A 13386-nucleotide genomic window follows, 5' to 3' on the forward strand; every position below is an offset into this window, starting at 1 on the left:
TGTGTGTATTTTTCTTTTTATTTATTCTTTTGAGCGGAGCAGCTCGAGAACGCAACATGAATTTCGATGTGAACTGACGATAAAGTTGTACCATAAACCAAAGCACCTCTCTTCGATGGGGAGAAAACCCACTAGTGTCACTGTTGTCACAAGCCGTTTTCCCAAAATTCCAACATGTCAAAGTCCACAATTTCATCATGAACACTGTAGTCTGATAAATCGGAATAGATTAATGCTTGGTTCATGTGTTATTCAGGACAAGCTGTTAATGTGTGTCTTCATGACATATCCAAATTGATCGGAAATGGAGCTACTGTAACTACGCCAGGCTATAGTGTACACATCCATACCAGGCATTTACATATCATAACAAACTATGAAGACAACTTCTCTTTTTTTTTGTGGTACACCTCAAATGTACCACCAGAGGGAGACACACACCTGTTATAATCCAACCAAACGTGGACAAACACACTGACAAAGAGGCCTGTAAGAAATTAACTTGCTTAAACTTCCCTAATGGTGTCCCTCCCAGGAAACAGAACTCAATAATTCATAACAGGCACTCATAAATTTCAATGAGTTTCTAATTAGGAGAAACCCAAAGTAATTGTCTCTGAGGCAGTTCTAACAGGAGGAGGATCACGCTGACAGATTGACAGAGGATTGAGTCCTTGTGGCATATTGCCGCAAATCACCCAATTATAAGTAGAAGTCAAACTTGCGACTTTAATGATGATTATTTTGGCTTTACTGGATAATTTTACAATCGACAGAGAAAGTAAGGATGGGAGAGAGTGTGTGACCAATGTCCCAGCCATGAATCTTACATTTTCATCTATACTTAATCTTTTTCCTTGTATTTGTAGTTGTTGTAGTGTTGATATTCAGGCCTTTTTGTGAAGCCCCTTATGGAAATCAACTTTAGCAAAACTCCATATGTCTGATTTAAAGTCCAAATGTTACAGCAAATTTGAAAGATGATAAAATTGTACAACTGTTAAGATAAATTAACTCATACTTTTCATTAAATTTTTTTTCACTCTATGAGGTTTTTTAACATTAATATGCGTTTCCCCAGCCTGCCTATGGTCCCCCAGTGTCTGGGTATCCTGCTCTGCCTTTGAGAAAATGAAAGCTCAGATGGGCCGATATGGAATCTTCTCCTTATGAGGTCATAAGGAGCAAGGTTGGCCTACCCATGAGAGAGAGACATCATGGCTTTCAAACAAGCAAAGTGCCAGTTGGTCAAGGCCACACCCCCACCCTCCACCCCCCCCCCCTCCTCCTCAATAGCTACAGACACAGAAATGGCACATACTAAGGAAAGCTCATTGTGGGACTGGCTCTAGTGGCTGTAATTCTGCACCAAGGCTGAATTTCGGGAAAGAGACTTCAGATACAGTATTAGGGGACCACTGAGGTCTATACAAAAACATCCAAAGAGTGCCATGTCATGGGACCTTTAATGATTGCTCACATGCTCTTAAACCTACTACGCTATTGAGGCAATTTGTGAAATGAATGTGTTTCTATGTTATTCTCTGCAGCAAATGATCCAAAATAAACCAGCAATAGTTTTATTGGTTGAAGCATGTAGTTGGAAACCGCTTAGACTCAGACTAGACTAAAATGTGCAATTATTTCTCCAACAGAATTTTAAGAATGTTTAGAAATCAAATTCTTTATCTTACAGGCCCAGAATTTTCCAAGAATTTCCAAAGATTGACACCACTCTCATATTTGTTTGTTCTATGTGAAGTTGGAGCCAGGAGGTAATTAGCTTAGTTTAGCATAAAACAGCAGGTAACTGTCCAAAGGTGAGTATGTAAAATGGCAAATTTATGTTCTCACACTTTTTCTGTACGTCAAACTATTCTGTCAAACTATTCCTTCAAAGATTTCTTTAAAGATAATAAGATGATGTAAAGACATTATATTTTCATACCACTTGCCAGAAATATTAAACTGCTCATATTGTGCTTTTGGGCTTTTCCCCTTTCCTTTTTTGTGTTATATATCTTTTTGTGCACATTATAGGATTACAAAGTGAAAAAGCCCAAAGTCTACCCCAAAGGGACTTACCATCTCCAACAGAAAACACTGTTTACAAACTGCTCCAATCAGCTCTATTGTAGTCCAGCCTTTACTTCTGTGACGAGCGTGCGTCACTTTGTAACACACGTAATAATGCTCGCCTAGCTGCTAGCATGGCACGCCCTCATGCTCTGCAACTGACAAGCTAGCAGTACTTACAGCGCATGTGCGACTCCCAACAAAGATGGAACAGAAGTGAGATGCCTCACTCTGTAGCTAAAACAGAGAGATCAACACACAGGGTGAAAAGAGGAGCTGCAGCAATGTGCAGTACAACAAATATATGGTGTTTTCTGAAAATTAAACCATGTAAACCTATTCTGGTACAACCTCTAAATACAATTATGAACCTGAAATGAGCATAATAGGAGCACTTTAATTTTAGCATACCAGGCACGTTTGCTTGACTGAATTACTACCAATACTTTTGGGAAGATAAACAACATCAAAGTGCAATAAAGCAGTGTAATAACAGTAATCACTCAATGGAGTTCATTTACAGCAGTAAAACAAAGGTCACTGACATCCCAGTTCGGAGCGTCTCATGGATATTAGGCACTATTTACTGACAGAGGATAATTCAGTGAGATAACCCTTAAGGACGGTGGCTGGTGGCTGTGGAGGGACATCCAGAGGTATTTTGTATGTGTGCAGGCACATGAGCTTTGGCTTGGCAGGAGACACTGGACAGGTGGATGCTCAGCCAGCCAAAGTCCCATTACTTGCTCAGGGGGCAGCAAGTGTGTGTGTCCCTGAGTTTGTGTGCGTGTGCATGCATGTGGTAATTACTTTTTCTCTGTGTGTGTGTGTGCATGTTTGTGTGTGTGTGTGTGTGTGTGTGTGTGTGTGTGTGTGTGTGTGTGTGTGTGTGTGTGTGTGTGTGTGTGTGTGTGTGTGTGTGTGTGTGCGTGTGTGTGTGTGTGCAGACAGGGTGATTAGAGATGGGTAGCGGGTGGAGGGCTTGTCAGAAGTTATCTTCCCATCTCATCTCATCATAGGCAGTCTGGCGGATTCCCTCGATGGCTCAACAGCCCGACGCCGCCGTGCTGCTGTCAATCGGGCCGTCAGCGCCTGCAGAAATCGATGCCAATCTCCCTCGGTTTCTATTTTTAACCGAGGCTCAGCACCCAGGCCTTTGATAAGGATGCTGCCTTCTTTTTGGCTCTCCTCTTTGCCTCGGATGAGCCAAACCCCCCCTTAACCTCTTTCTCCACCCTTGCTGATGAGAGGTGATAAGAGACAGACGAGATGGAGCTAAAAGCACAGACCTGCCTGACACTCTGAAAGGCGCTTCCATGGTGGAGAAAATGATGATTGTTAGCACTGTTACGAGTGGGGGTCACTTAATGGTTTGATGATCCTAAAAATTATGTAAATCTGAGGTGGGATTAAATGGGCAAAGACCCCAGGTTCACTGTGTGTCAGTTAATTTATTGGTAATTTGATTACTTGCACATTTGTTGGTGAATTTGCATGACTAAAGTACAGTATTACCTGGGTCCTGCCTCATTATGTAATATTATGGCCATATCTTGTAGAAGGTGAGTCAAAATCTAGTTGTAAATCTATTACTTTAGTCTCTAATGTGCTCACATGGTGTATTTGCCTAAATAAAGTTGTGTTTCATGAAATTAGGTCTCAGAATATAGTAAAGCTGCCATTAGCGTGCTGTGTTTTCTGTACTACTGTACACATATCTGCCCAATGTCCCAGGTTACAGTGCCTGTAACATAAACCCTGGACGTTTTCATGTTTTATTGTTTAACAACATTGGGTCAAAGTAGATTTCATGTGGCTTTTTTTGGACACAAATAACAGAGTTAAAACAAGTATACATCGTCCTTTATTATGGCACACCTAAATCATTATTGGTGCAGCCAATTGCCCTTTTCACAGCCATTTTTGACATGTCATAGCAAGAAAAGCACAGGTAAATCAAATTCTGTTACTATCCCAGTAAGCTGTGACAGTGAGCCAGCATTTGCAACCTCAACCCTGACACCTAAGGGGGACTTTGGACCCACAGTGTTCTTTCTCATGTTTTTTAAGTATTATGCTTTTTTACTCCAGTGAAGTTTGAGAGCCTTGTAGAATCATGAAACTTCATGTTTTTTTTCCCCCTTTAATTTATCACCCATCTGTATATACTGGAGCAGAAAATACCCAAGTAGTATACCCAAGTGTCAGCAACGCAGTACTTTGATTAAGCACAGTACAAGACAAAATGTACTTATCAGCACCGGCTGTTGTTTCTCCTCCTATGCTTGTACTTGACTTCCATGTCTGTTTTCTAGATGGGATGGGATCTCCTCTCCCCTACAGACTCAATGGTGCTTTGTCACCGCTCAGTCTATGTTACAAAAGGAACTCCTGGAAAATTAATTCCCTCCCCCTCATGAGCTTAACTTCAGATGTTGCACATTAATAATAACTATTGCTCTGCAAGTTCTACGTCGACAGCAATCATGTGCTGACGAGAGTGAAGTTGTGCTGGGAGTTGTTGAAAATGTGCCACAGATTAATCGTATTTGACACAACCATGATGGTGCGGAGTGAGAAATATATTGTTTTCAAAATTTTTAATTCACATCATTAGTTTTGAATTACTGTAGACGCCTTTTTTTTACGATATTTTCTTTTAAGTTTTCCTCTGTCAGGAGTCATCTTGCTAATTTGACAACAACTCACAATTATGTGAGATCCTTTTCATGGTTTTAGGTAGAACAGAAACAGACATGCACTTAATTAGTGCAAGTCATGTTAGATGTTTTAACAGCTTCTTCATCTCTGACTTTGATGCAGACACAGCAGCAGTGAGTAGGAAGGGCAGCCTGCTGATTAGACAGAGCGTTATGTAACTGAGAGGCCACATGTTTGACCCTCATGGCACCCAGTGTTCAGCAACAGCTGTGTGTTTTGGCACTTTTCCCTTGAGCAAAGTAACCCTAACTTATCTGAAGTTTATTACAACACAGTCCTAATATCTGAGACATAATAAAGAATCATGTGTTTTCAGTGTAAAACAGAAATAAACTGATCCACAAGCTTTGGCTATCATCTCCATTTACTGTAGCCTACTTTAGTGCTGGTCTATTCTGCTCTAAAGTTGTTGGCATAACTCGATTCAAACGTTTTCCCTCTAATTGGGTGTTTTTGTGGATGCCGGATTAATCAGCCGCAGGGTATTTAATGTTGTTGGGCAGCTGAGAGGTAATATAGCCAAACATATCATTAAAGAGTCCTAAGCACTGTAATTGCAGTCAGAACGCTGACGATAGACTCTCATTAAGTGGACTCTGAGAGAGGAAAAGTGTCGTCGTGATGGCTTTTAGAGAGATGTTGAGAAAATTTTGTGTAACTCAGCACACACTTGTCACAATGGGATGTCCACAGGTCACAGTGTGTGCAGAGATAGTTTCCAAAATGCCATAGGCTTCTGTTGAGGCATCCAAACTTTTATTATTCAGAGGTTGCAAAAACAATGAGGTTTTTAGCAGGCATGGCCCCGTGGATGGCAATGTCGGTACGTCCGTTGGTCCTGACTGAAATATCTCAATAACTAGAGGATAAATTGCAATTATACAGACATGATCCCAGTCAAGGAATCCTGCTGATTTTGGTCATCCACTGACTTCTCCTCTAACACCACCAGCAGGGTAACATTTTTGTTTTGTTGTGACATGTCTTGACAACCATTCGATTGATTGCCTTGAAACTTGGCACAGATACCGATGGAGCCCAGACGATAATGGTTTTTCTTCTAGTGCCACCATGAGGTTGACATTTGGGGTTAATGGATGGATTGCTGAAATTTGGTACAAACATCCATATCTTCCTCAGGATTAATTGTAATAACTTTTGTGTTGCCCCTCATCTGGTCAAAAAGTGTATTATGTCTAATGTTTGGTTTATGTCTAAACACCTGCAAAACTAATGACAATCCCATCAGCCTCAACTGTACTTTGTGTAAATGTTAGCATGTTAACACGCTGAACTAAGATGGTGAACATGGTAAAGGCGGAGCAGTGTGTCCTGTATGTCCCTTACCGGCTAATGTATTTCAAGATGGTGCATGAATATGGAGCGTCTACCCCAGTTCATGCGAATGCAAATATAAAATTTCAAGCCAAAAGGAATACTTGGAATTGATGGTGTGGTAAATATTCATGTGAACGGGCAACACAGATTTTTAACTAAACACGTTACACACTGGACCTTTAAGTACAGCCGTACAGAGCTGCTAGTGTGGCTATAGGCTCTTAGTTTTGTTAGATGAATTTCTACTAGTGTAATATTTGTTTTGTGGAGCAGCTGCCACTTTTGTACATTGTGGAAATTTCCTTCTGGAATAAAACTGGTAATTTGCATATATGGCAGTCAGATGAAACTCAACAACCTGGTGAATGTGTGTGAAAGCCTCACTCACTGAGGTCACCTGCTAAGTCCGCGCTCTTGAAGGGAGATGTAAATAAACATGTGGAGACAAGTTAAAGGTGGATTTAAAGATAATTAAACAAAGGGATTATGCAAAAGAATGTCCATATTAATATTAGGATGAATTAGATTTTTCATCTATTTGATTAGAAGCTAAACTTTATGACAAAAACCTCATAATTTGCCCTTGTGCATAAAACTGGAATTTTATGAACCTGCACAATAATGTTGACTCATCCTCTGTATCTGTACTTTGCAGGACTCATCTGTGTCAATATTTGACAGACTTTCTGGTTTAATTACAGATTCCCTTTTGTGCACTCGCCCAAATTTCAGGGATTATCCAATTACTGCTTGCGTGCCGACAAACAAGGGGTCCTCTTTGCCTTTCACTAATTGGAATGGGGAGTGGTGCCAGTGCTCAAATGAGAGGGCTATCACTGAGAATTATTGAATAGAATAAAAGAAAAAAAGGATATGTGGTCTGCCTTGGGCTGCTTGTGGATTTCCTCTGATTTCATCAGAAAAAAAGATTCCCCCAGACAACAGCCAGCTGGTGTGTGTAGGCGAGCTTTGCTACCCAAAATCTCTGAGAAAAGAAAGTGAAAGAATCACGCTGTGCCTTTTGCAATTCATCCCATAAACAATCCTTCAGCCCACCCGCTGTTAGACAACTTTGTGGGATAACATGGTGCAGCCAGAATGACATCTTTATTTTCCTGTGAATCAGTGTGCAATTGTGTTGTTATGTATGGCAATTTCATGTCTTATGGCAGATTAAACATAGACTAAACATGAGCAATTATTTCAATGAGGGGCAGTTGGAATTGCATTTATTAGGCATTTCTGTACATAGTGTCTATTATTGACTTATATACCAATTATTATCTACTGAAGCTTATTTACAGTTCAAATTTACTGCTACTAATAATGTAAGATGTTTTACTGCCACATCCCTGCTGCTCTCTCATTGTTTGTACTCCTACATGACGGGCTCATAAATGAGTCTGCCCTCAGTTTTTTTTTATCAAATCCAGTGGGAGATTTGAGTTAAACAGCCTGACTTTCAAGAAAACGCCTCTTGTAAAACTGGAGACCTCATGTTTGCATTAGTGTGTACATTTGGGGCGTGCCTGTGTGTGGCATTTGGAACACACACACACACACACACACACACACACACAAAAAGCAGTTTGACAGACAAATGAAACAAGAGATATGCAGCAGGTTGAACAGGCGTGATTCATAATTTATTGAGCAGCACTGACGTTACAACAGGGAACAAATGAAGCAGAGAACACAAAAGAGCATTATTTATTACAGAAAGAAAGTCACCTGTCAGATGAAAAACCCCCATTACTCCAATTCTGATGAATTTCATGATTTTACCTGAACTTGAGGATTATGTGACCTTGTATAACTCCATCAAGTTTCATAACCTGAGCATGATTTAAAAAAAAAAAATTATTTTATTTCACCGAACTGACATTTGACATTTTGGAAATATGAGGTTATAGCAGTCAGATCACAACCCGGGAACGCAGGGATAAGGCGTATACACCCTCGGGCGAAAAAACAGAAGATGGCAACAATCTATTCAAACACAACTTCCCCTTCATATGCCATAGTTGTTTTAAATAATGCAGGCTCTTTCCCACAGATGCCACAATGGTTGATACCCACCTTTAGATTCCCATGGATCCCTGCTGGTCCAGGATCAAATCCTCTCTCAGCATCCTCCTATGTGTCTTTCCTGCTCTGCTATTCTCTCAGACCTCCTCATGTCTCTATAAAGAACTCCACGTAGGAGTGAGACCTTGAAAAATAAATTGAACTGATAATGCAAGCAAAAGAAACTTCCCATCCCACCGCGCTGAATATTAGATCATAACAACTTACAGCCTTGAATAAATCATTAAACCTCAGCAGACCATATCTATTGCAATTTCATCTTGAATAATTATCCACCTCATAACAACACAGAAGTAATGTCACACAATTGCAAGCATGTGTCACATTCTTGTAATATCCCAGGATTACTAAATCAGCTTATGGTTTCCGACAACAGTCCATTTAGGCTTTATTCAGATTCTGCTCAGGAGGAGAAAGTGAGGAGCTTATTTTTACGGAAAAAACAAACAGGAGGTTGACATTTAAAGTCAAACCCCAAAGCACCTAACTGAACCCAACAGGAGCAGGATCATTTGAATATCTTGCTTAATTGGTTGACACCAAGTTCAGTTCAGGCATAAAGTTACTGCTGATAAATACCATTATTAGCCATTTGAGCTTGCCTGGATCTAATTTATGAGTAGACAGGAATTTAAGGGGTTTCACACTGAGCTGAGTTACACTTCTCAGTTTGGTGCTAAAAGCTTTAAAGGAACAGTGCTGGTCTGAATAGATCCCTTATATGAGCATATAAGCTCATACAAGCATATGTGAAATGAATGACCAAAAAACAAGTGTAAATAGGAATTTACTAAAAAGCATATAGTCACCCTATAAACCACAATTCTCCAAATGTTTGTCAGCCAAAAAGCACTAAAATCCCACTGTACACTACCTGCTCAGCACCCAAACTGCAGACGGACGCAGTTAGTGACTAGCTGGTGAACAAAGTGCAGCATTTTGCAGCTAAAGGGGCCAGATATTTCTCTCAGGAGTTGGTGGAGACCAAAACAGAGCTGAAAGTTGAGTAAATATTGAACTGAATTGGACACAAACGCGACTACAAAGCTGAAAACTGAACACAGGACAGCAACAGCATGTGGAATTCATATTTCTGATGTGCAATAATTCCAAATATGTCCAAAATGTGACTTTTGTTTGTATGAAATGATTTATGTGAAATGTGTGTCGTGTAGTAAACTGTGTGCTTTATTTCTAAGAGAGGGTTTATTTTCACACTTCTGTAGGTTGGTGAAAGAGTCAAAACGATCCTGTAACAGCTTTCTGTATGTTCTCACCTTCGCTTTATGTGAGAATAGGTAGTCCCGTCAGATTATGGACATTATTAAACAACATTGATGACCTACCTCTGCTAGTTGTTTCATCTCAATTGTGGCATCCACTTCTCCTGATCTCTATTTTGAGAGCTATCCAGCTCCAGTTTTGCACAGCGACCTCGGGGCAGAGGATTGAGTTTGAAATTCAGGGCACGTGCAGCCAGCATGCAGGTGGAAAGTCTTTGTGAAAAAGTATGTCTGTTCACAACTTCAGATTTGCACAGATTGATTAGTCAGACCACCCGTAGCCTACATCAACATTCTGCTCTATTGTCTTAAAACCAACTGTTCAATTAAGTATAATAACCATTTAATTAAGTCATTCACATAACAAATCTGTTCTGAAAAGATAACCTGAAACAGTAGCCACTCCCTGCAGTGAATACCCTGGACTATTTTTTAACTGTGTGCATATTCTTGGTAATGGGCAGGACCATTGATGTGAACATGGCAGCTGTCATAGCCACGGGAAGCTCGCTGTGTGTGTTGGCCAGCGCGTTGAGCACTCACTGCGTGTTTAGTGGCTTCTACTCCTACATGAACCCATCTACCATCACGTAGGAATAAAAAGCCATAAGACACAGCAGCAATCTCACAGGAGGGAGGAAAAAGAAGGAAGGAGAAAGGGATATTAACGGAGGAATCCGCGTTGTCAAAAAAAAAAAAAAAAAAAAGGAGGGATTGTGCTGTCATCAGGTAGGTAGAAAGTGTAGAAAATGATCTCCAAAAAGGAAAGGGAACAGGGATAGCATGGTTGTGGAGAAAATGTGGATTTGAAGAGGAAGGGAACAAGGGAAGGAGAGAGAAAAGGAGAGGATTTCACAGTCATTCGATAGTCAGAGGTAACCCATGGGTGATGCAAGTATTGACAAAAACATGCCCTCTGTTTGTCTTTCTCTCTGTTTGATTATGTGCTTCGGAGTGCAGCAGATGAATATGTATATTCCTCTGTGTGTAAACTATATTTAATATGCTCGAAGCAAACTGCTCTGATGAACCTAACCAAACTCCATCTGCTCGGTTTCCAAATACACAAATTTTCTCAGTCTTACAGGCAGCCGCACTAGCTTTAATATATAGTTTATGGCAAATGCTAACTCGTCTTTCTTCAGATGTTGCTCAAATAAATATCTATCCTTTAAAACTGGTCGTGCTTCTACAATAGTAACATCTACTTCATAGTGTCTGTTCACAGAACTCCTGCAGCAGAAAGACAGTCACGCTTGTGTGTAAAGGGGTTACAGTATGAGTGTATGCACGTACAAGTCAGGCACGTCCAGATAAATATGTATGCAGGGCGGTAGGTTTCCTGCTTTGTATGCTAATGATCTTATACAAGTTTAATAATGCAACCGCGTTGCACTGAGGGTGGGTGGAGGTGGAGGAGATGGTGGTGGGCCGACACACCGAAGAAAGGACCTCACAAATTCCTCACAAATCCTCCTCGAGGACTCGTGAGACGAGGCGTGAGTAGCGAGGTAACAGATTACATTAAATCTGACTAATTAAGTTGCCAAAAGCCTGGATTTTCATGCACGATTTCACGAGTGTAAAGGTTGCAGCTACCCTTATATGTATTTTAGTTATGTTTTCGACACCAAAATCATCATTTGAAAGGCTGTTATGGTGCTGTTCAAATATAAGAATTTAATACAATTAGGCGATTTCTATTCTATGTATATTCAAGAGGATTTTACTAGTAAAATAGTGTAATTCATTGCATCAGTTATGAAAAGTAACTTAATTAATTTAAGTACAATGCCTGTCAACTGCACTACATTTCAAGGAAAAATATGGTACTTTTTGGCTGCAACTGTATGTATGTATTTGCCAGCTTAATAACACTATTAAATTAGCTATTCTGGATAAAGAGAACTTTTACTTGTGATACTTGAGTACATTTTGCTGATACTTATGTACATTTATTTCAGTAACATTTTGACTGTGGGATTGTTCTCTTGTAATAGAGTTTCTTGCCACTTTTTCTTGAATAAAGCATCTGAATGCTTCTTCCACCACTTAACTGCTTTACATATTCCAGGTTAAATTAGTAATCTAACCAGCAAATTCTTCTGTAGTTCATTTGGTGATACTATGACTAAGCACCAAGCAGAGGCTGGTCAAGGAGAATAGTAATGGAAAATTTTTTTGTTTGGTTAAATAGAAGGAAGTATGATGATGGTGTATGTTTTATCTGCACACTGTGTTTTCTGAAACACTTCCTCGTGTCAGGTGAACGTGGTCAGCAGCGTTCAGTTTCCCGGTGTTGCAGGTCTCCGCATCAACTCCTGAAGCATCCTGCGACAGAAACAGAAGAGAGGAGACGTGAGGTGTGTTCCCAGAATGAGAGTGAAAAACATATTACTCCACTGTGGCTGTTTGGTTATTTATTGAGTCAATCTTATGGCTTTGTTATTGAATTAAAGGCCATTATCTTTTGTACCTCCCTGGAAAACATTTCTGATAGTTTCCGCTGTCAATCTTTAAAACTTCTGATGTCTTCCTGAGACAGTGTGAGGTCTTAAAGAGCTCATACAGCAGTTGTGCAGACACACACGCGCACACAACTTACAGCTTCAAACAGCGATTAACCACAAACCAATTACGTCCCTTGTTGAGCGGCAACTACTTCTTGATGACTAATGCGGTTTACATTGCCTAATGAAAAGTTAATACTGAGCACATTCCTGCACCTGCTAACGTCTCCACTGAGGTGAAAATTGTTGACAGTGGGTGAATTCTGCATTAAAACTATGAAGCATATGGGTAAAATACTCCATAATCTGCCTCTAAAATACTGTACCTACACATTTTGCAGAAAGGAACTGACCACCCTCATGGACACATTTTTTTTTAGCTTTATAATTTATCATCTAAAAGGCTCTGGAAATTGTTTAGGAAAACACTCTACACAATGAGCTGTGACATCTTCATTGAAAAATGATTGATTGGGCTGCCAGGGAGAGAGGCTGTTTGAGAGACAGATCACTCAAACAGCCAAGCTGTAAAAGCCCAATAATATGATGAATGGTCTATTTACCCAACAGATGAGGGAGACTTGCATAAAGATTAAATGTGTGGTTTTGGACATGTCCTGGTCACAGAATAGATAGAATTTTGAATAATAGGTCTGTGTTCTCTGTCAGGGAGCAAGTTGGAAATGAATTTAAGAAGCGCGTGATTTTCGACTCAAATAACGCAGCTTGGCTCGTTTATCACCTTGGATCTTCTTCCAGCAGGAAAAAAAAATGGGTTTATGGATGATGAAAACACTGGTCATACCTGTGTGGATTTTCACCTGCACAAATCCCTCAAACAAAAGCCACCAAGGGCCCACAAAGATCATGAAAAAGTGTGGATATTTTGGATTTATTCCCTCCACTTTGAACTTTTTTCTTTGTGCAAAAAGAAAGTTCGAGCCCCATTAGCATTATGGCAATGCCATGATTAGTTACACATTATTCTCCTTCACTGGAGGCCTTTGTGTCTATTTACTCATGTTTCATGAAAGGACCATTTAACACTTATAAAATGCACAAACTGTAAGTCAAGCAACTAATCACTTAACCAAACAATGTCTCTGAGGATCAAGAGTGCTTGTTGCTATAGGGACCTTATTTTTTACACATAGCATCTATAATTGATGTGCAATAGATGTAGCAGCCTCAGATCTGATAAGGACTTGGCTCTGATGGATCTCCAGATAGGCTTTCGTGGGGGGGGAACAGATGTAGAATCGTGCATCAGAGAGGGATGGGGTTGCCTGTGATCATTTCCACCCTGCAGCGAACAAAATAGCCCTCATATATCCCTGTAATCTGCATTAGCGGCGGAGCACAAGCCAGGA

The 13386-nt window shown here is 40.2% G+C and overlaps 1 long non-coding RNA gene across 1 annotated transcript in view; it reads right to left on the bottom strand.

Annotated features, from left to right (window-relative positions):
- Nucleotides 1-11497: 11497 nt before the first annotated feature.
- Nucleotides 11498-13386, bottom strand: part of LOC114549815 (uncharacterized) — a 36764-nt gene continuing 34875 nt past the window's right edge. The window contains exon 3 of the long non-coding RNA XR_003691581.1: nt 11498-11837. This is a non-coding gene — a long non-coding RNA (uncharacterized LOC114549815). The remainder of the gene's footprint in view (nt 11838-13386) is intronic.

Source organism: Perca flavescens, chromosome 23 (genome assembly GCF_004354835.1).
Source record: "Perca flavescens isolate YP-PL-M2 chromosome 23, PFLA_1.0, whole genome shotgun sequence".
Taxonomy (NCBI): domain Eukaryota; kingdom Metazoa; phylum Chordata; class Actinopteri; order Perciformes; family Percidae; genus Perca; species Perca flavescens.